Source organism: Camelus bactrianus, chromosome 1 (genome assembly GCF_048773025.1).
Source record: "Camelus bactrianus isolate YW-2024 breed Bactrian camel chromosome 1, ASM4877302v1, whole genome shotgun sequence".
Lineage (NCBI taxonomy): Eukaryota > Metazoa > Chordata > Mammalia > Artiodactyla > Camelidae > Camelus > Camelus bactrianus.
In genome coordinates, this window is record NC_133539.1 from 70,890,324 (window position 1) to 70,912,332 (window position 22,009).

The following is a 22,009-nucleotide window of genomic DNA, read 5'->3' on the forward strand; positions in this document are numbered from 1 at the left end:
TCTTACATTTGTATTTTCTCACAGCTGCTGAGAAGTCAGCAGCATGTGCACCTGAGAATCTGATTTCCTGGTGATTTGCCTATGGTCACCTGGCAAAAGACAGTACTAAGGCTAGAACCCGAGTCCTTTGCCTCCCAATCCAATGTGTTTCATTCTAGTACATTGTTCCCTGCATCTGGCTTCCAGTATATTATATGTGATTTTATTTATCACAATTCCAAAAGTCAAGCGAGGCATGTGTAATTATCCCCAGTTGCCACTGCAGTCCTTATGGGATTGAGCAGAGTAGAAAAACTCCCCATTTCATTGGCAGCAGAAGTGGCTTTTCTTAAGGTCAGACATACAGTAACATATAGTTCATGGCAAGTGAGACTAACAACTACCATTTCTTAAACATCTGCTATAGGCCAAAGGCATTTTCCCCCTACTTTTCATAACCACATTGCAAAGTGGGTATTATGAAGGCACCTCCATTTTACAGATATTAATACTTGCCATTTATTCAATACCTAAGCTTTTTATGCTTTACATAAGTTTTAATGATTTTTTACAAGAATCAAGCAGGATAGATATTATCGGTTCCATTTTGAACTATGCAAACTGAAACTCGGAGAAGCTGTAAAGTTCTGGTAGATAGTGTATGACATAACAAGGATTGGAACTGAAGTCTGACCGAGTCAAAATCCCACATTGTTCACTATTTTACATTTCCTTCTTCTTGGGACTCCTTTCAGACGTGGGGCCTCATGTTCTTTCTTCCAAACATGGCTCTCTCTCTGGAGATACAGACAAGGGTCGTGTAGCCAAGGTAACTATGACAGACACTGGCCTGCAGGAGGGTAAAAAGGAGGCTAAAGTCAAGTTGGAGAATTATCTGTGAACATTGGTCCCGGCTCTGCTCACCCCCCGTGTTCTCAGACTGCTGACTACGTGGGGAATGTATATTTTCGCTCAAACTCAGCATGTTTTGCCCCTAGAGGCCATGTTTCCTCAGTCTTCTTTAGTCTGCTCTCTCCACTAAGCCTCAAGTCTTTCATGCCAGGGAACAATCAAATAACATTTGTGGCCCTGCAAATACGATTCCCAGTGTTGTTTCCAGATGGCACAAAGGGCTGGCAGAACTCGTACCCTTGCCTCAGGATGAAAGACCTTCTGTGTCACACATGCCACCATCAACTTCTCAGAGTATTAAAAGTGTGGCCTCTGGACCCATGTGTAGAGCAGACATTGGCCACGGTAAGGGCAAGAGATGGATTCTCCTGTTGCTTAGGGTCATTCAGATGAGGGAGGAAGAAGGCCTGGATCCCTGGTCTCCTTCCCCTCCAGACACAAACAGAAGTAGATCTTCCCTCTGAACCACTGTGGGTGCGAGAGAAGAGGGATGTTGTTGGGACAGTGGTGGCAGATGATGACTCCAAGTCATACTTCCTCTGCTACAACTAGGAAGCAAAGCCAGTGAAGGAAACGCCCTTGGAAACTAGGAATCTGGCCTTAGACAATGGGAAGGTCTCAGTTCAGCTGCAGACTCTGCAGGGATCTTGATATTCACCAGAGTCGGCACTTTTGACCCACTGGAACTTGGAGAATGGGTGTTTGGAAACAGGCTCAGGTTGATTACAGCCCCAACATCTAGGAGACACATAGTGCTCCAGAGGGGGCAGCTCATTTGCAGCCCCTGTAAATCAGGCCTCAATTCACAAGCTCAATCACAGTTTCCTTTTGAGATAATTATGCTTCATGCCTCAGTCATGGTGGCAATTGATGCTTGTGCAAATTATTCCTCAAATTGTGCAGCCCAGCAGAGATGGCAACAATTACCTCCCAGCAGAAATACAGTGTTCTGACTAAAGAGGTTAGGTAGTCTGAAAAGGGTCCCAATCAAAGCATTTTAAAATCATGACTGTGTGACCTTGAACCAGGAATTCCAAACTCTGAGGACTGAAGCTCTAGGAAAGCTGAGTGGGTGACTGGAGTTAGCACACAACCCATCCTACCAGCAGATTGCAGACCCTTCCCAGCACCCAGTCTACTCATGACTGATAGCAACAGCAGCCAACAATTATTAAGCCTTATGTGTTGGGCATGGTATTAAGTATGAGAACCAAATTGTCTCCTGAAACTACACAACAGCTCCACAAGGCAGGTCCTGCGTGTGCCAACATCACAATACTGTAGGCAAACAACAAGGAAAGAATAATTCCTTCCATTCTGTCAACGCACAAGTTAAATGACCTGCCCAAGGTCCTAGCATCGCTCGTGAGCAGCGGATCCAGAGCTTGAACCTAGATCTCCTGGGTTTTTGCTGTTATTCCACCCTGCCAGTCTGCAGAAGGTTCTCAGGGAACAACCAAACTCCTTTGGGAAAATGGGGCTGAGGGAGAAGAAGAGAAAACCTGTGGGCCTGCTCAGTTGTATCTAAACTTGAGCACCCAGAGTAGAGACAGTGAGGGAGGGGAGGAGCAAGTTGGCTTCTCTGATTGCCAGGTCGTGGGTCTTCTGTCACCAGAAGGGACCTGATTTGGGAGAGGAGCCTGTTTGCAGGAATGATAGCTGTGGGCAGCAGCGCTGTGGTTCCCGCAGTGGGGGAACCAGTGCTCGAGACACAGCGGGCTGTCAGCACAGTGCAGGACAGCTGTGAGGACGGAGGAGTCTCCTGCAAGGGAGAGCTCCTGCCCCCAGAGCAGACGGATCTGCATTCCAGTCCCACTCTGCCCACACGTGATAGCACGTGCCTTCAGCTGAGTTACCCAACCTCTCTGAGCTTTGGTTTCCTCATCTTTAAAATAGAGATAATGCTACTCTACCTCAAAACACTGTGAAGGCTGAATGAGGCAGGGAGGGTAGTAGCTCAGTGGTAGACCACATGCTTACCATGCACGAGGTCCTAGGTTCAATCCTCAGTGCCTCCAACAATTAAAAAAAAAAAAAAAAAAAGACTGAATGAGGGGATTACTAAGCACCTAGCACAAAATCTGGTAAACTGTATTCACTCATTCAGTAAATACTTATTGAGCATCTTCTATACATAGCAGGCGTACATCTTGGTGGTGAGATTACAGCAGAGAAGAATATATGCAAAAATCCTTCTTCTAGAGCTTATTTAAGATAGATAATAAAGGGGCATAATAAGTAGCATGTAGGGTGGAGATCTATGTTGCAATGCAAAATGAAGCAGGAAGAGGGAAAGAGCTCCCGGAGGGTATGCAAATTTAATATTCTGGTCAGGGAAAGCCTCACTGAGAAGTGACATTTGAGTCAAAACTGAAGGTGATAAGCAGGAAGCCCAGAAACTGTCTTGGGGGGGTGGGAGGGTGGGGTAGCAGAGGTGCCAGCAGATGGAACAGTGAGGATGAAGGCCCAGGGTGGAAACAAGCCAGGTGGGTTCTGAGAAGTAGCCCCTGCAAGCAGAGTGAGCTGAGAGGGAGGAAGGAGACGTGTTCCCTCTCCTGAAGGAGCCTGCACAGCTGGCACAAGTACCCAAAACGAGAAATACACACGGATCTGCACCCAAGAGTTACCGTAGTAGTTGAGCGGCGGGGAGAAACCACAACAGCCTTAGGCAGCACAGAGGCTTCTGCTGCGCCCAGAGGGGAAGAAAAGAGAAAATATTCATTATTCATAGCTTTTGTTTTCCAATTACAAATGCTTATAGTAGAAAATTTGGAGAGGTCCATGAAAATATAAAGAAGAAAATGAATTCTCTAGAATACTGGCACCCAGAGGCAACCATGGTTAGCAGTGTAGTATGGTTTTATATCCGTCACTAGTATATTTAGTTTTCACCCATCAAGGGAATAATGATTTGTTGCTACTTTAACAATGAGTTACAATGACACTGAGCCTCACTCCATGCAATATTTCCCTCTAATACTTCTGGGAGCTCCCAATGGGGCATCTCAAATGATGTCACAAACCCATCTATCCACAGCAGTCACCAGGCGGGGCTCGAGGAGGCCTGGGAAAGGAGCTTCTACTGCAGATGGTCCTTGTGGGGTCCTCAGCATCCATGAATGCTGCCTCCTCTGATGCCCCCAGTGTTCTAGACGGGGGCGGTGGTTCTGTGCAGAGATGAACAGAGTGTCCTTCTCCCGAGCTCTGCGTCAAGAAACATCACCTGGGTCCCAAAGCAGCAGTGCCAGGGCCTCTCCAGCCTCCTCAGGAAGCCTGCTTGACTCTGCTTGTGATTTCTTGCAAGCAACTCTCCAAACTTCAGCTGCAAATAGTCACCTTCACAAGGACCAGTCCAGGCTCCCTTCCTCCACAACTCTTTTCCTCATACCTTAGGGGAAAAAGAGACCAAAAGGCAGTCCCTGTCTCCCAAGACATGGCTATTTACACCGCTGAACTAGAACGGTGAACATGTGCATTCATGCTGACAGTGATGACACAGTTTTAGATTGGTGCTAATTTTCCCAAAACAAAGCAAAAGTCTGCCCCAAAGTTGAACTGAATCCTCCTCCTCTAGCAAACCGCTAGCAACTATAGCTCCCTTCCCCCAACCTTTCCTACCATCATGTTTTCAAAAGCTTATGGTGCATCTTAGCCAGGGATGTTATATACTGTGAGAGATGGCTAGAATTTAGGTACAAGGTTGGAATGGAGGGAAGGATTCTAGGTAAGGGAAACCACTTCAGCAAAGGTCAGGTAGCAGGAGTGTGCAGTGTCCCGGGAAACATGAGGGGACTGGTTAGGTTAGAGCAGAGTTTGTGGAGAAGAGGAGAGGGTGCTGAGAATGGAGAGAGAACAGCTAGGGGTAGTGGCTGAGGGAGAGTGATGAACACATGGACGGTGGACTGGCTGGTTGTGAAAGGGGAGGCTGGAAGCGGGGAGGCCACATGGGAGACTGTGCCACTCCAAACTGGAGTCAATGACAGCCTGACCAAAGGAGTGGTGCAGCAGGAATGGTGGTGAGAAAGGACTGGTTGGGGGAATAACTTGAAATGATTTGGTAATTGGTCAGCTATGGGGCATGTGAGGTATGACTCAGCAACTTCAAGCTGGCGTGTCTGGAAGAATGCTGGCGTCACTCATTAGAACAGCCGGGTGTACAGGGGGAGCCGGTTTGTGGTCAAAGAGATGGATATGTCATCAGTCATACTGAGTCTCAGTTGCTGAGTTGAAAGTCCCATGAACTCTTAGAACTGGAGGGATGCTGAGGTATCAGAGTCTGAGTCCTTTTCTTCGAGGACATAGCCAAAACCATGGACTTTCTCCTTGGGAGAGAGTCTAGGGGGAAGAGAGCAGGAACCTGACCCATCTCTCTTCTTGCTACGAGCAATGATCTTGGCAGTCACAAGCAGATTACATGGAAATGCAGTCCTGCCCACATAGTTGCCTTCTGGGTCCATCTTCTGAACTTACTTCTACAAATGATCTGGGGGTTAAGAAGAAGGTCTAGGGAGCAGCATGGCCAGGGAGTCATGGAACTGGGAAAAGAAAAGTGGCAAGTTGTTATAGGTGATTGTAAGCTAAGGGGTGGCCAAGATTCTTTGTGTGCACTAAAAAGAGAACTGCAAACACACAATCACACTGCAGCTGGAAGGACTCAGGACAGAGCTAAGCCAAGGCTTAAATGGGCCAACCCATGGGATTCCAAACTTAGAGCCTTTCTCTCCCCACTTTATAATAGACCTTCTGTCTTGGAATGGAACTTTCCAGGCAACACCTCACGTTTGATCAGACCTGAGATATCTGCACTGTGCAGGACACATCCCAAGATGGGGAGGTTCTCACTCAGGGAGAATCTACACTTTCAACCTCTTGGGCACACAGAACATGTTGCCCAGATGCAAATGCACACTTGGTATACACACACAGAAATATCTCCTCCAACTCCACAGGAGACACTAAGAAAAAATGTCATTTGGCAGCTATCATATACCAGGTAATTTGCATGGAGTGTTCCAAATATTTTTACATTTAGGCTCATAACAATTGTGAGAGAAAGGAATCATTTTCCCATTTTTTAAAAAAAACAAGGCTCAGAAAAGTTAACTATTTTTCCCAGGATCACACGCCTAGAAAATGGCAGATGATGCCTGACCCAGATCTGCCTGTGCACTCACGTGTTACTATTCTTCTTTCTTCACATATGTGTGCACCCTAGACTTACACACACAAACATATCCAGCCCCTCTACACACACAAAATCCCCGTAGAAAGTAACCTCCTTGAGGGCAAGGATTTCATTTTGTTCATTGATAAATCCCAGGCCTCTAGAACAGTGGCTGGCACATAGTACACAATCAGTAAATATTTTGTGATTGTCATTAATGAACTGAATGAGTACACATGCATGCAACACTCACCTGTGTACATGTACATCTATACATACATGCACTCGCACACTCACCTTCACATACGCTTAATAGATACATCAAATTCACTGCTTGGGACATTATGCTGTACATCAGAAATTAACACATTGTAATTGACTATACTTCAATTAAAAAAAAAACTTTCATTAAAAAAAAATTCACTGTCTGAAAGGAGACCCCAGGTGAGGCCCCGGCTCTCAGCACCGGCCCCATAGGCCTGCTCCTGATGGGTGAATTCTGCATGATGGGCGGCACTGCTGGACTCCCCAGACTCCTCCCCACAGCCGGCAACCAGCCCTCTCCCCAGCCTCAGCACATCCCACCTCCTTCTTTTCTTAGCTCAGTCAAAACAAAGACTTTTTCTAAAAGATCTTTACTAAGAGAAAAAGTAGAGAAAAATAAATCAAGAAACTACAAGCTTTTGAGGGCGTAAGTTGACAGAGCCAGATTCTTATCCTAAGCCATACCCTTGAGTCTGGCCATGGCCTGGCTCGGCTGGTGAGGCCGCCAGCCTGAGGGAGTAGGGGGTTGGCACCACTGCTCAATCTGGGCGATTCTCCCATCCTCCAGATACTGCCACGGCTTCTGTCCAGGCACAGACCCTTCTGCCACTCTGGCCTTGAGCTAACTGCAATTTTCTATCCCCTTTTCCATCTGCTGTGCCCTGGGCTTGTAAACCAGGCTGGTCCAACCCCAGTCACTCAGTAGGACTGTGTCAATCCCATGTGTAAAAGGCCAACAACCTTAATTACTCCCTAGAGTCTCAAGGATCAGCCTGGGGTTGCTCCTGCCCACCTCTTGCCACATCCCATTCCACCCCTTCACCTGGTCTCCAGCTACATTTGCAAAGCCATTCTGATTGAGATACCAGAGCCCAGGATCCCAAGGATCTGTTCACCCAGACACCTCAGACAACTCCAGATCAGACCCTGGGCCAGGGCATTAGTGTCGCCGGGACCTCTGGATGAAAATGTAAATCCCTGAGCACACCCAAGAGCTGCTGGATCAGAATCTCTGCAGGTCTGGCCCAGGTGCCAGCACTTTTAACAAGCTTCCCAGGCGATTCTCACACTCCAAAGTCCAAGAAGCACCACCCTAAATCTACTAAATTCCACACATACCCCCGTGCACATATAATAACAGCTAAAACATTTATTGAGCACTTACTATGTGCCAGGAAGTATTTTCACAAATCGACTCAGTGAACCCTCACAACAACGCTGTGAGGAAGGCATGTTATCGTGCCCACTTCGTGGTCACTTGCCCAGGTTCACACAGCCTTTGGTGGGAAAGTCAGGAATCGAACCCGGGCCCTGTGACTTCTGAGTCTCTAGCACACATAACTGCACCCCCTACACTGACTCCTATACTGACCACACACAGGATCCCCACCCCCTCAGAACTGCTGACAAAAGAGGAGACAGAGGGCCAGGGTGTTTTCCAAGGCTCCTGGTTTCCCTCTCACCCCAAGTCTGGCAAATGCAGATCTGAGCCGAGAGAGCCAGCAGCCACAGCCAGCAGGGCCAGGGAGCTGGTGAGCTGCGGCCCCAGGACTTTGGCAGCTGTCCCGGGCCCTGAGGCTCAGCCCTGCCTGCTGCAGGGAGTGTGCCCACCACCGGCCTCCACTGAACCCTGAGCCCTGCCCCCAGCTTCTGCTGCCCAGCGTGTCCTGGCTCCCTGAGACCTGAGCCCCTGACTGGGCCCTCCTGGAATGCTGCAGCCAGAGAGCAGATGTGCCTGCAGCCTCTCTCCAAAAACTGGTCTTCTTAGGAATCCTGCCATGGGGGAAAGGCAGAGGGTGGAGGGACGGAGTGGAAAAACAACTGAAATACCATAACACAGAAAAGTGATCCAAATAAAAAGCAGCAACTGCATATCTGGAAGAAATAAACTGAGGAGGAGAGGTGCAGAGTTGTGCAGCGTGGCCGCGAGGTTGCCAACCTTGGCAGCCTGGGGACGGGGCCCGGCGGCCACCGCCAACCAGCCACAAGGCTGCTCTGGCCAGGGGCTGGGGGATGGGGAGAGCAGAGTCTGGGTTGACGCAGGGGTATGAGGTGTCGGTCTCAGCCAGCAGCATCCTCCTTCCCAGGGCTCCAGGCACTGTGTTCTTCAGCCCCCAAGACTATCCGGAGAGTCCATCTCACCACTCCCCACTGGAAAGGTCTACTTGGGACCATGGAAAGAGCCAGAATGATGCCTAGACTCAGAGGCATTCTGACCCTGGGGAGAGAAGGCTTTATCAGAACAGGGCTTGGTGCTCTGACAGTGGAAAGGAAGACGTGGAAAGGATTTATTTTGAGGCCACAAAATGCTGAATCGGGATGTTCTCACACAGCTCCCCCCTGACGAACAGCGTGACCTCGAGCAATTCACTTATTCACACTAAGCCCAAACCCCCTCACTGTAAACGGGCGAACTCAGGCTTTCTCTGTGCATCTCAGGCTCAGAGAAGACCCAGAGGATGGACAGCCTATCAAAGCTGGGGCTTGAGCACAGAAAGCAAGATGGGGATGTGTCACAGGATGTGAAGTTGGAGAATTGGGTTTGATACCAGAAATTGACACAACATTGTAAACTGACTATACTCCAACAACAACAACAAACTTTCTTTTTTAATTCACGAACCCCCCCAAAATAAGAAAAAAGAATCAGGTTTGAGACCTACTTACTAGCCATGTGACCTTGGAGTTGACACTTAACCTCTCTGCTCAAGAAAGCCAAAGCCACGTGAAAAGCTTTTGAAGAACTATCAGCTCCCACTTCCTCAGCCAGGTACTAGGTACAGTTTGTGCATATATTTGTGTGAGGTTGGTATTATTATTCCCATTTTATACATGGGAAAATAAGGCCCAGGGAAGGTAAGGAACTTCTGAAAACATACAGATGTAGAAGTTGAACCCAGTCTGTCTGACTTCAGAGCACATGCCCTCTCTCCTCGTGCAGCCCAGCGCTAGGATGTGCAGTGTCCCAGCTGGTGAGCTGAGATGAAGTCCTAGCAGAGAAGACTGACTGTGGGTGTCTGGCAGCAGGGGACAGGGACTTGGTTTGGGCTTGGCTTGCGCCAGAGGCTTGGCAGAGTGAAGTGCGCCCAGACCTGGAGGAACTGAGGCCCCTAGTGCCTCATGACAACCTGGAGGCCAGGTGCCCAAAGGTGCAAAGGCGCTATAATCCACCAAGAGGGCGACTGCCAGGCAGAGCCTGGGGAACCAAGCGGAGAGCATGAGAGCTGCCAAGTAGGTCAGCAGAGCATCAAACTGCTGCGTGAGATAGGTGCGGAGCTGGGAACAAGCTGGACTGTTAACGGGACAACCACAGATAAAAGGAGGCCCAGACAGGTGGACAGGATGGCTCAGGAATAAACTCCATAGCCGTGGCTGAGGCCTCCTCTAACATCAGATGCTCTGTGAGGCCGCAGGGGATTTGGATGGGCAGGTTATAAGGCCTGGGCTGGAGCACAGAGAGAGAGCTGGTAGCGTGTCACAGGATGTGGAGTTGAAGAACCCGGTTTGAGATCTACTTCCTACTCATGTGACCTTGGAGTAGACACTTAACCTCTCTGTGCTTAAGAGAGCCAAAGCCGAGATAAGAGCAGAGCAAAGACAGTTTCCCTCCACGTCTGCCTGCCTCTGTGAAGTCTGCTATTCTGGCCATGACTGAGCCACTCCGTTCCTAGAACCCTGGAGCCCCTTCCCATGCTTCATATGTGCCTTTCGCTTTGACGGTTCTGACCACTCCATTGTAATGACCAGCGTGTGTGTCTGTCACCCAGTCAGGACTGTGGGCTTCTCCAGGGCACCCCATCATGGTGTCTGAGACAGAGACTAGTTAAGTATTTGAGAAATGGAGGCACTAAGTGTAAAAAAATTCATCTGGGGGACTTCCTAAAAGCAGACAGTGGTCTATCTGGGTCTTAAAGGAGTTGGTGTATTTGGGTAGAACTCTCTTCAAAGAAATCAAAGCTCTTCTTGGCTCCTAATACTTGAGTTAGTCATACCAGTTTCCAAATGCTGGAAGAATTCTCTTGACAATGTTTATTCATTCATTCCACAAACATTTACTGAGTTTAAACTACGTGCCAGTCTGGAAAACAAAAGCTAAGAAGAGAAGGTCCCTGTTCGCAAAGGTGCAACTATGAAGTGGCTAGGAATAGGGTGCAGATAAGCACATGGATAATCATATTCTTGGACCATCTATGGCACTCTGTGGAAGCCATTAAAGAGATAGCAGATCCATTCGAGGGGAGCAAGGAAAGGGTCGCTATGTATGACTGTGCAGGTCGTGCACTGCACAAGGTAAAGTGCTCCTTGGAGTTGTGCAATATAACGGACCAATTCTTCCAGGCCAGCAGCATCTGAAGCCCAGTTGCCACCTCATTATAATCCCCAAACCCTCGTCCATCAACCTGGTCCCAGTGGGTCCTTCTCCTCTGGCTCCTCTCTGCTCTGAGAATTCCTTTGTCCAGACTTCCAGAGAAGGTTTCTTTGGGAAAACTCCACAGGAGCCCCTATTATCCCCTTTCTCCTGCCAGCTCTATAAAGCAAGTCGGGTCCTCTCAGAGAATTACATTTTGGAGAAGTGTGATTCATGGAGAAAGAACTCTTTCCATGGCTTTCTAACCTTTGATGTGACCCCAAAAAATCTGTGGATAATACAGAGCACTCTAAATCTCACAAAGCTCATAAACACAAGAGCTGTACTGCATTGGGCCGTGAACAAGGTCTCTGGCTGGCCAGCTCCTGCCACCAGCTGGAGGAATGTTCTCCTTTCCCACCCTCCATTCACAGCCCTCCCCACAAACCCTCCCCTCTCCTGGCAGCTCCTGCAGGGGCAGTGTCCCAGGGCCTCCGAGGCTGGGAGGGAGGCTTGCCAAGGAGCATCATGGCCCACCAGTCCATAGCTGGATGCAGAACCTCTGCCCTTCCAGTTCCGACAGGAAAGGCCTCAGTTGCTGAGCCAGGGTGGGAAAGACCAGAGAACCCGACTCTAAAATACAGCCTCCCTGATGGGAAGAGCAGCTGGGACTAGAAAGATGCTTGTGGATTTTAGGTGACATGTCCTCAGAGGGCATGCCCACTGTGGACACTAGCAGCGTCCTAGGTCAGCCTGAGGTTTCTGGAAGTTTTCCCGCAAAGCAAAACAATATAAATGAAGTCTATTTTCCCTCTGAAAACAATGTGGTTTTTTTTTTTTTTTCTAAAGATGAATCTATCAGCAACAAGTTTAATGAACAAGAAGCAATATACCTGTTCTCTACGTAGCAGGCCTCTTTCTAAAGTAGGGCATAGAGCAGTCAGAACCAAGCGGGAGTGAATGAGAAAATGTAAATGTAATGCCGCGCACAGTGCCTGGCTATGGTAGGTGGGTGATCAGTATTTCGTCACCATTATTATAATGCCTTATTTTATTATCTGAGCAGTCCCTGGGAGAGGCACTGAGCAGAGCAGGGAGAAAAGTCATAAAGTTTCCAGGAAGTAGTCTGAGGCCCTGCCTCCCCATCCGGCCTGCAGAGGGGCCCCGGGACCACCGGGTGGGGAAGCTGGCTGACTGCGGGGAGGACATTTGTGCTCTGCCACTCATGCTGAAAATAGCACCACCACACAGCTGGCCACAAAGGCAGAGGGACAGGCAGTGGCCAAACTAAATTGACAGCTGGCTTCAGGACGCTTAGTCAGGACTTCCCCATATCATGCCGCAGCAATTTGGGAGTCAAAGGCTCGTTTCTTCTCCCCGAAAGACTGGGTTTTTTCACTGGGTTTGGGCCTCACAGGTGGGGAGGTGGTAGAATCCTGGACCACCACACCCTCTCCACACATGGGGAAGTGGAGAGTGGGAGGGCTGCCAGCAGCTGCCTGCTGGTCGTCACAAGCCTGCCCCCATGCCTCCTGTTGTTCTAGCAGGTAGGTGATACAGGCACTTGACCCAAGCGCAGAGCAAGTGAAAGGATTCCTTTCCTGCCCCTCTGAGCGCTGTGTGTGGTGGAAGGGTCTTGCTCCCGGAAAGCCTTACCAGAAATTTCTTTTCCTCCAATGGCCAGGGGTGCACCAGAAAAGTGAACTTTGTTCTCTTCTCCAAGGTTGTGGGAAGGACTGGGTTGTGTCCTGGTGGGGGCCACCTAACAGGCCCCAGGTGTGAGGCCAGCTAACCCCCCTACACTTGACCCACCACCCATGGCACCGAGGCATCTGCCGTCACAGCTTGTTAATTTCACACCCAGCACCTGGGGAAACCTCCTTCCCCCCCACCTCTCTGTTTCCCCCACCTTCATTTTAATCAGATTCTCTCCTTCTCTACTGAAGGGAGAACAGAAATGATCTCCTTTTGGTGTGTGCAGGGGCTCAAAACAAAGGGAGAAGCCCCCAGGAGTCTTGGCATTGAGCCCATGTTTCCTCTCCAGGATTTGCGGTCAGGAGACATCACTTATCACCTGCGTATGCATCACTTACTCTTTGGGCCTCTATGGCCTCATTTGTGAAATGGAGATAATAACACTATCACCCCACGAGGTTGTTTGTTGAGAGGAGTAAATAAGATGAAATATGAAGAAGGGCTTTGCAAACTGCAGAGAGCTACACATAATAATTCCGATGATTAATATTATTGTTACAGTGCTGCAAGGACTCTAAAAACAGCCACTGTCCCTGAGAAATCCCCCCCAAGATTGTGGATGTTTTTCAGGGGAACACCACCAGAGCCTTCTAGATGGAGTCTCTGTCTCCTGGCCGATCCTGCCCTGGGGTACAGTGGGGCCGGAGGGCCAGGGTGAGGTCAGACCTCTCACCATCGTCATCCAACCTCCAGCCAGAGGACAGTGATTACACCCCCTCCCCCAAGGAGAAGCGAGGTTCTTTCCCAGGGATCACCTCACTCCTCCAAAGCCAAGCAGATGTAAAGAAAGGGAAGAGGAGGGATGGCTAAGTGGGCAGCCTGAAGTCACATGACTGTCCCAAAGCCGGCCTTGAAGGCAGGGCCAGAAGGGCAAAGCACTAAAAGGACTGATCCCTAGAGTCAAATCCAGGGTCCTCCCCCAGCCCCAAGAGCCTGGCCCAGGATGGGCCAGGGAGACAGAAGCTTGCTGGCTCCAACAATAACTGTTGTTGTCTGCTGAGCCTGTGCTAGGTGCTGTCCGTCCGATTTCTCTCATTTGACCCTAATCACAGCCCTGCCACACGGGGGTTATTGTGCCCTTTTTCAGATGAGGCTCTGACCAGATGTCATTTTCCCGAGGTTGCTCATCTAGTTAGTGGCAAAGCTGGATAAGATTTGAACCAGGGTCTGTTTAGGTCCAAAGCTCAGAGTTTACTCTACCCACTGCCTGCTTGACCTATCGGCCCCAAATGGCAGGGTAGGCTGGGTTAGCTTCTGGGTGGAGTCCCCAGCCACACCAGGGAGAGGAGAGAGCCTAGCAGGAAAGGGGAAATTGTTTACTCTTAGTAACTGCATGTCTGGACACCTGCCAGGCCTGCACACACCAGACTAAACCACAGGGCTGCCCTGCCCTTGTGCCTGGCTGGGACGGGTATCAAGACTGACCTGCTCTAAGACTGGGGGATGCACCAGGGAGCCCCAGAAGGAGGTCTCCTCATTTCTCTTCCTGCTCCCTGCAGAGCAACAGGGGCCTGATTATGGAGGCCAAAGGACCCAGCTCCTGGAGCAGGTCGGGCAGAGGAGATGCAGCCCTCCAGTCTTCCACTCCTAGACTGGCAGTGGGAAAAAATGCCTGAGTCCTCACCCCCAGGCCAGGGGCTGGCTGGCTTTCCCACTCTGCTCTTATCATCTCCCAGGAAGGGGTGAGGCAAGGTGGCCTGCACTGAGGCAGAGAATGAATGAAAATCTTATGGTCTTTGTCGGGATGGATCATCCCAAAGGAGTCTTTCTTTCTATTTATTGCAAAAGTCATATAGACACATTGCAGAAGAGTTGGCAAATAGAACAAAAAGAATTATCTGTAATTGTACCACCATAGCACAACCACTGGTAACAATCTCCTGTAGCTTCTTCCCAGCTCTACCACCTCTTTTTTATTTAAAAAAATTTTAAATAATTGTAATTATGCCATTTCCAGAATGTAGATGGATTTTGCCACCACTTGTCATGATGTCAAACCATCTTCCCCTGTCACTGTGCAGTTGGCCTGTCCTTTTGGATGGCTGTTGAGGAGTCCACTGTGTGGGCACAGGCAAAGGCTTCCACTCTCTGATTTAAGAACGTTTGTATTTAAAGTCTTACAAAAGTAGAAAACTTGAATCACATTTAGTCAACCTTTAATAAACTTATTTTGAAAAGAATAAAATTATATGGACTCAGAGCTGGTCCAGAAAATCCAGGTGGCCCTTGGTTGCAGCAGATTGAAAAGAGGACCTGCCAGTGGGGGAGGCATAGCTGGGGTGGGGTTGGAGCACCTGCCACCAACCCAGGAGCCACACAAACCAGGCCCCTTGTTTTCTTGGCTCTGCAGGACCTAGATTCTCAGCATTGCTTCTGGACCAGAGAGCTGCTGGGAGAGACTGACTGTAGAAGAATGTTAGGTTGGAAACCAAAGAGCCTCTATCAGATACCTGATGTCCTTTCCAGAGCCTTCCTGCTCTTGTTAGCAGCCTGCCTGGGGAGGGCAGCCCTGAAATCCCAGCCCACGGCACAGACACTAATCTTTCCTCATCCCCTGGTGGGTCTCCAGCCCATCAGCCTGCTCAGGGATGCTCTCAGACACTCCGAGGTTTATTAGGTATTTATCAAGGGGCTACTGAATACATTGTTTGAGTCCTCCTGCAAACAAGAAGAAACTGTCCCTGCCCCTGGAAGCCCTTATTAGTTACTGAAGAATTTTAAACAAAAGCAGTGTAGTCTAATGGTCAATGGCTCGCACTCTGGAGTCAGACTAAGCTGGGTTGAGTGCTTCCCCCCGACTCCCCTCCACTTATTGAACCAGTCAGTTACTTTAACCTTTCTAAGCCCCAGCTTCCTCATCTGCAGAATGGGGTTAATTTAATTTACTCGAAGGCTTGTGGGAAGGATTAGAGACAATATATGTAAAGTGCCAGGCATTTGGTAGGCTTTCAGAAGTGTTGGTTATGATTAAAGTAGCACAAAACACATGTAAAATGCTAAAGGGACCCCTGCAAAGTTAGGAGGTCAGAGCATTGAGGGAGTAAAGAGCAAACAGAGTGGGGGTGGGGGGGTTCCCAAGGCTGGCTAGGCATTAGAGTCACTTGGGAGCTTTGAAATTATGCTAATACTCAAGCCCCACAGACTAGTTAAACCAGAATGGGACATAGGCCTGGACATATTTTTAAAAGCTGCCCAGGTGAACCTGGGTGCATCCCAAATTGAGACCCACTGCTCTAGGAGGTGTTTTGAAATGTGATTTGAAAAGGAAACCAACATGAACTGTGTTAACTTGTACATGCTAGTTGCTCTCACAACTGTTAGCTCATCTAAGTTCTTGCAACAATCATCTGAAGCAGGTACTTTTAATCCTATTGGAAACAAAAGGAAGGTCACTGACATCTGCCCACCCCCCAGCCCAAGCACTTTTGTGCTGCTTGATGCTCTAGCCAGCTCCATCCAATAGAAATGTGATGTTAGCCACCAACGGGAGCCACAGGTGCAATTTCAGATTTTCTAGTAGCCACATTAAAAAGTTAAAAAGAAACAGGTGAAATTAATTTTAAAACTAGACTTAGCTTAACCCCATGTATTCATAATATTATTTCAATGTGAAATCAATGTAAAAATTATTAATGAGATTTACATTACTTTTTTCATACTGAGTCTTCAAAATCTGATGTATATTTTACACACAGAGCACATCTAAACTTGGAGTTGCCACAAGTGCTCAATTCAGACTAGTCACATGTGGCTGGTGGTTATGAGATTGGACTGGCTAAAAGGATAGCTGACCTGGAATCACACTGGGCAGGTAATAAGAGCAGGTGGGAAAGATCCATGGATGAGAGCTGAGGAATTTCAGAATTAGCCAAGAAGCTCTTAAGTGAGAGATTGCCCTGGTGCCCAGACAGCACTCCGTTGGTTAGGAAGTCTGGGGGCCACCCACAAGCCAGAACAAGAAGTCCAAATGGATAGCCATATGCAAAAGAAGGAAATTGGACCCTTAACCTGTACCCTAAAATCAACTCAAAATGGATTAAAGACTTGAGCCCTTAAAAACTTCTAGAAGAAAATGTAGAGGAAGAGTTCCTTGACATTAGTTCTCAGCAATTATTTTTTTGGATTTGACACCAAAAGCACAGGCAGCAAAAGAGAAAATAAACAAGTGGGACTACATCAAACTAAAAAGTTTCTGCACAGCAAAAGAAAAAATGAACAAAATGAAAAGGCAACACATGGAATAGGAGAGAATATTTCCAAACCATATATCCAAAAATGAGCGAATACCCAAAATACATAGGAATTCTTCCAACTCAATAGCTAAATAAATAGATAGATAAATAAAATAACTCTATAAAAAAATGGGCTAAGTGGGGAAGGTTCAGCTCAGTGGTGGAGGGCATGCTTAGTATGCAGAAGGTCCTGGGTTCAATCCCCAGTGCCTCCACTTAAATAAACAAGCAAATAAACATACAAACCTAATTACCTCCCCCCACCAAAACAAACAAACAAACAAAAAGGGCTAAGGAACCTGAATAGACATTTTCCCAAAGACGTACAAATGGCCAACAAGTATATGTAATGGTACTCAACATCACTAATCATCAGGGAAATGCAAATCAAAACCACAGTGAGCTATCATTCCACACCTGTTAGGACAGACATTATTAAAAATACAAGAGATAACAGGTATTGGCGAGGATGTGGCAAAAAGGGAGCCCTTGTACACTGTTAGTGAGAATGTAAATTGGAAACAGTATGGATGCTCCTCAAAAAATTAAAAATAGAACATTTGATCCAGCAAGCCCACTTCTGAGTACATATTCAAAGGAAATGAAATCATTATGTCGAAGAGACATTTGCACTCCCATTATTTACAAAGCCAAGATATGGAAACAACCTGTATCTGTCAAAGAATGAATGGATAAAGATGCGATATATTTATACACTGGCCATAAAAAAGAAGGAAATCCTACCATTTGCAACAACATGAATGAAATTGGAGGACATTATACTAAGAGAAATAGGCAGAGAAAGACAGATATTTTCTGGTAAAACTTACAGGCAGACTCTTTAAAAAAAAAAAGTTGAACTCATAAAAACAGTAGAATGGTAGTTGCCAAAGGTTGGGAGATGTGGGGAATGGGGAAATGTTGGTCAAAGTGTAGAAACTTTCAGTCATAAGATGACTATGTTCTGAGGACCTACTGTATGGCATGGTGAGTATAGTAAATAATACTGTATTGTATGTATATATACTTGAAATCTGCTAAGAGACCGTAAGTATTCTATGTGAGGTGATGGATGTATTAATTAGCTTGTGGTAATCATTTCACAATGTATATGTATATCAAATCATCACATTGTACACTTTAAGAATATATAATGTTGTCAATTATACCTGAAGAATGCTGTGGAGGGAAAAGTCCAAAGACAATGAGGGGTGAATGAAAGGTTGAAGAATGAAACCCCAGCAGGCAACCAGCCCCACAAGTAGGTCCGGGAGACTTGGCACCTGCCCTCATCCCGGCTGGAAGAGACCCCAGCCCAGGGGCTGAAAGTGTGAAATTGCCCGGTTGAGAGAAGGCTGTTTTACGGTTCCTTTGGCTCCCCACTCACGGAAGCAGGCCTGCACCAGGTCCCTCCCCTCCCATCACCCCCACCACCCCTGTAGCCCATAAAGGGTAATGGAGCTGAAGTTAAAATAGTCACATGAAACCCACCTCATTTGAAAGGGCACCTGCTTTAAAGGCCAAATTTCCTGAGCCCAGGTTTATGCATTAAGCTACAGAAAGACCTAATTAATTCAGACCAACTCTACTAACTCTGAATTTGGGATACATTCTGCCTCGGGCAGGTCTGAAGTCTTTCCTTTTGCACTATCTATGAAGAAACGGTTTGCTAAGCAAATAAATAGTGCAGGCCAAATTACAGAGACAGGTCTGGCTTACTTAAAACTGTTTTTAAGAACTTTAAAAATCACTTTAACAGCTCCATTTGCAGGAAGTTAATGAGATCATTACAGCTGGTCCTTATCTATTTATTTCAGCATTTCAGCTTTCCAAGCTCCTTCATACACACTGTTGGATGTGACACTTCCGGTGGAGATGCTGTTATTTTTTAGTCTCCAGCAACTAACTTAATGCCAACACATAGTAGGTGCTTAATGGTTGCTAAATGAATGGAGGTGGGCATGGCAAATAATAGTCCCATATTACAGGTGAGAAAAATAAGGCTGGGAGCTGTTTATAACTTATCTCAGGATCCCTCCAGCTGGACAGCCAGTAAGTGGAGAAACTGAATGGCTAGTAAGTGGAGAAATTGAGGTTTGAACCATTCCTGGATCTTTCCATCCTATTATGCTGTTATTAGGACTTCTGCTTGACAACAGTTTATTAGCTGAATTTGAGGAACAGTCTGTTCTTAGGAACAAAGGACCTTTTTTTTTTCTTTTTTTGTAAATAGACTTTTTCCCCAGGTAAAGGAGTTAGTTCTGGAACCTGAGCCTCCCCACTACCCAGCCGCAGTCCCCACCTCTGCCGGGCATGGGAGGCCCTTCTGAGCAGGCCTGACTCTGTCACAAGTCACTTACCACGCATGGCCTGGGATGTCAGGGCCAGCACAGGTGAGCTTCCTCCCTGGGGGAGAAAGCTGGAAGAAATGGGACTGACTGCTCCAAACTGATCTGGACCTGGGTCCTCCAGGGATTGCTTCCCAAGGCATGGGCCTCCCCAGGACGGATGGTCTCTGTCCTCTGGGTCTCCCCTCCCCCGGGTTGGTGAGAGTTCAGTGCAGAGGGGTAGATGGTCGCTGTCTCTCCCCATCCTTTGTTCTGAAGGCTCTGCCGACTTGGAACACTGCGCAGGGAAAATTCCCTGACCGTGAGATCTGCAGGCTGCAGGGTCCCCGGGGAAGGCCGGGCCTGGGGCTCTTTCATGTTACAGCTGGAAAGAGGGGTTGGGTTTCAGCGAGCTGGGCTGGGGGAAGGCAGCCTGCCTTCCCGGTGGTGAGGGAGCTGGCCCTGCAAGCCAGCGGTGCCGACAGCTTCCTGTCGAGAGCTGGGGGCCCACGTGACCGCTCCCCACGTGGTGGATTAGTGGGTGAAAAGCCCAAGGGGGAAGGAGAGCAGGAGGGGCACCCAGGCACTATCTGACCTGGCTGGGGGAGTGGGAGGCAGAGCATGCAATCCTTTTTTGCTAAATGAATTCTGCTGGCTCCTTGTCACACGGTCCAGCGAGCCACCTCTGTCTGGGGGTGGGGGGCGGTTGAGGGGTGCAGTGAGCCTTGGCACTGACTAGGGCCAGGGCTGTTTGTTTAAAGTCCCCTCCCCCCAACCTGGCCACACACACATCCCCACAGTGCTTGACAGGGAGGGAAAGCAGTAGCCACAGACCTGCCTGGTGCAGAGGAGACAGACTCCGGCTGTGACAGGGAACAGACTGGTGGCTGGACTGAGGGCAGTGCATATGGCTCTGACTCCCAGGCCTCTCCCTCAACTGGTCCCTCCAGGCCAAGTGCAGTTGCGGCCAGGGGACCTGACCTCACACTAAAGCTGTCAGCCTTGAAAAGGCCCAAAATATCAGGCCTTGTCTAGAGATGGCCTGTTCTGTTCAACAAGCATGTATTGAGCACCTACTGTATATGGAAGCGGGCACAGAGGCAGGTAGGAGGTAGACTTCACATGATAAGGTTTGAGAGTGACAGGGCACAGATACCACAGGGGAGGTTACCCAGGTCAGCCTTGGGGCTAAGAGAGAGCTTCCTGGAGTAGATGGTACCTCAGAGGTGGGAGAGGCCAGCAAGGAGGGTGGGTCAGCTCAGAGGAGCTCCCTGAGCATGCAGTTTAGGGATGGATCTCTGGGAGCAGTTTCAGATCCCTCATGGTGTGTGGGTCCCCTCTTCCTCTCACCTCTGCCCTCCCACTACTACCCAAGGGGTGGCCTTGCACCCATAGGTCTTTGGGAGGTGGAGAGGACTAGTGAGCTGGCTTCTCTGTTGGCACAGGCCTCCTTGGATGGGTTTTCCGGGTCAGCTGGGCTCACCCACTACCCCCTGTGCACACTGCCTGTGTAGGATGCACTGGATGACAGAGAGAGATAAGGGGCCATCACCCCTCCACCACCCTCCGGTGGAAGACCAATAGCCCCAGGCCAAAAACCCATGCCACCTGACGCCTCCCCAGCACCTGAATGTGCAGACTAATAAATACTTGTTACATTAGAGTCTCTGCCGCCGCCTCTTTGGAAGTTTTGGTGCAGCTCTGTCTGCCCTGTAGGTGATTTTTGTTCCAAGCTCCATGTGTATTGTTTACATAGCTCAGAGTTCCTTGGAGTTAGAACAACAAGCTTTCCTTTCCACTGAAAGTGATATGAAAAACACCCAGTCCGTGGGGGCGGGCAGAGAGGCCATGTGTACTGCCAGGCTCCTCAGTCCGATGGGCTCCTTCACCCAGTATGCTTTCCCCAGAGCTGGCTCAACCTGGAGGCTCTGGGAGTTCCTGGAAGTAGCCTGAGACTCTGAGGGAGCCCAGATTCTGGAATTCTTGCTGGGAATTTCAGCTCTAAGAATGGATCTGTCCCTGCATGGAGTCCCACAGACCTGGAATCCCTCCCAAAGAGGGGATAATGGGAACGCACCCCTCTCCAACCCAGTTACCAGCTGCCACCTTAGCTGAAGGCTCCAAGAGGATGAGGGAAGCTGATGCTTGGATGTCCAGTGGGCAGCATGATGGGAAAGGATGGATGGGGGGTGGAATGGACGGGAGAGTTGGGACTCTCACCTTGAGTTGGGACTGACTTCTCCTCCCTGCTTTTAACCAGCACGTTCTGCCTCTGGGGATTCTCTTCAGCCCCCTTTCCCCCCATCTCCACTGGAAAGATCTCCCTTCTTCTCTCTTGCTTATTTTAAGAACTGTCTAGATGCAGCGGGCAGTGGTCTGGACGCTTGAGGACTCTGATGATTATTCCTCAGGGCCTCCTCCTGGATGTCCCCTGAGAGCCTGCTTCAAAACTCCCCACCCTCCAGCAAATCTCACTCCTGCCCCTTTGCCTGTTTCCCCTTCCCTCTGTCCTCCCCACTACTCCTTTCCCTGTCCTGCAGCCCTGTCCCTGTAGTACATCCTGCTGGTGAGTCTCTGCATCTTCTCCACTCACACTCCGCCTATTTCTTGTCCCTGTCCATCAGCCAACAAGCACCAGGGCAAGGAACCTCACTTCCCTGAGCCTTGGTTTCCATGTCTGAAAAATGATGGGAGCAGCGAGTAGGCATGGAGTGCTGGGTGGTCTCGAGAGTCCCTGCAAGCTCCACTATTCTAAGATCCAAAGCACTTAGCTTGTGCCTGGGCAGGTGTTATGGAAAAAAAAAAAGACTGTGCAATATGTGCACTGGGCCCCAGACTCCTTCACCCCAACCCGGCCCGGGGCTGGGGAGCAATCCCTTTACAGATTCAAGAGACCACACGTCAGATGACAGGACAAGACACAGCCGAACGGGGACACACCAATGGGAAGCAGACAGCAGGAGAACGAGATGAGCCTTCCTCTCTACCCTCTCCCTTGACTAGTTCAAATACTCTTGAACTCTGAAAA

At 48.8% G+C, this 22,009-nt stretch overlaps 1 long non-coding RNA gene across 1 annotated transcript; it reads right to left on the bottom strand.

The window, feature by feature from the left end:
- Nucleotides 1–19,952, bottom strand: LOC123618100 (uncharacterized). The gene is made up of 4 exons (XR_012507971.1): nt 19,015–19,952; nt 3,915–4,279; nt 3,519–3,577; nt 1–829 (listed from the first exon to the last, which is right to left on the bottom strand). It is a non-coding gene; the product is annotated as an uncharacterized LOC123618100 (long non-coding RNA).
- Nucleotides 19,953–22,009: the final 2,057 nt, after the last annotated feature.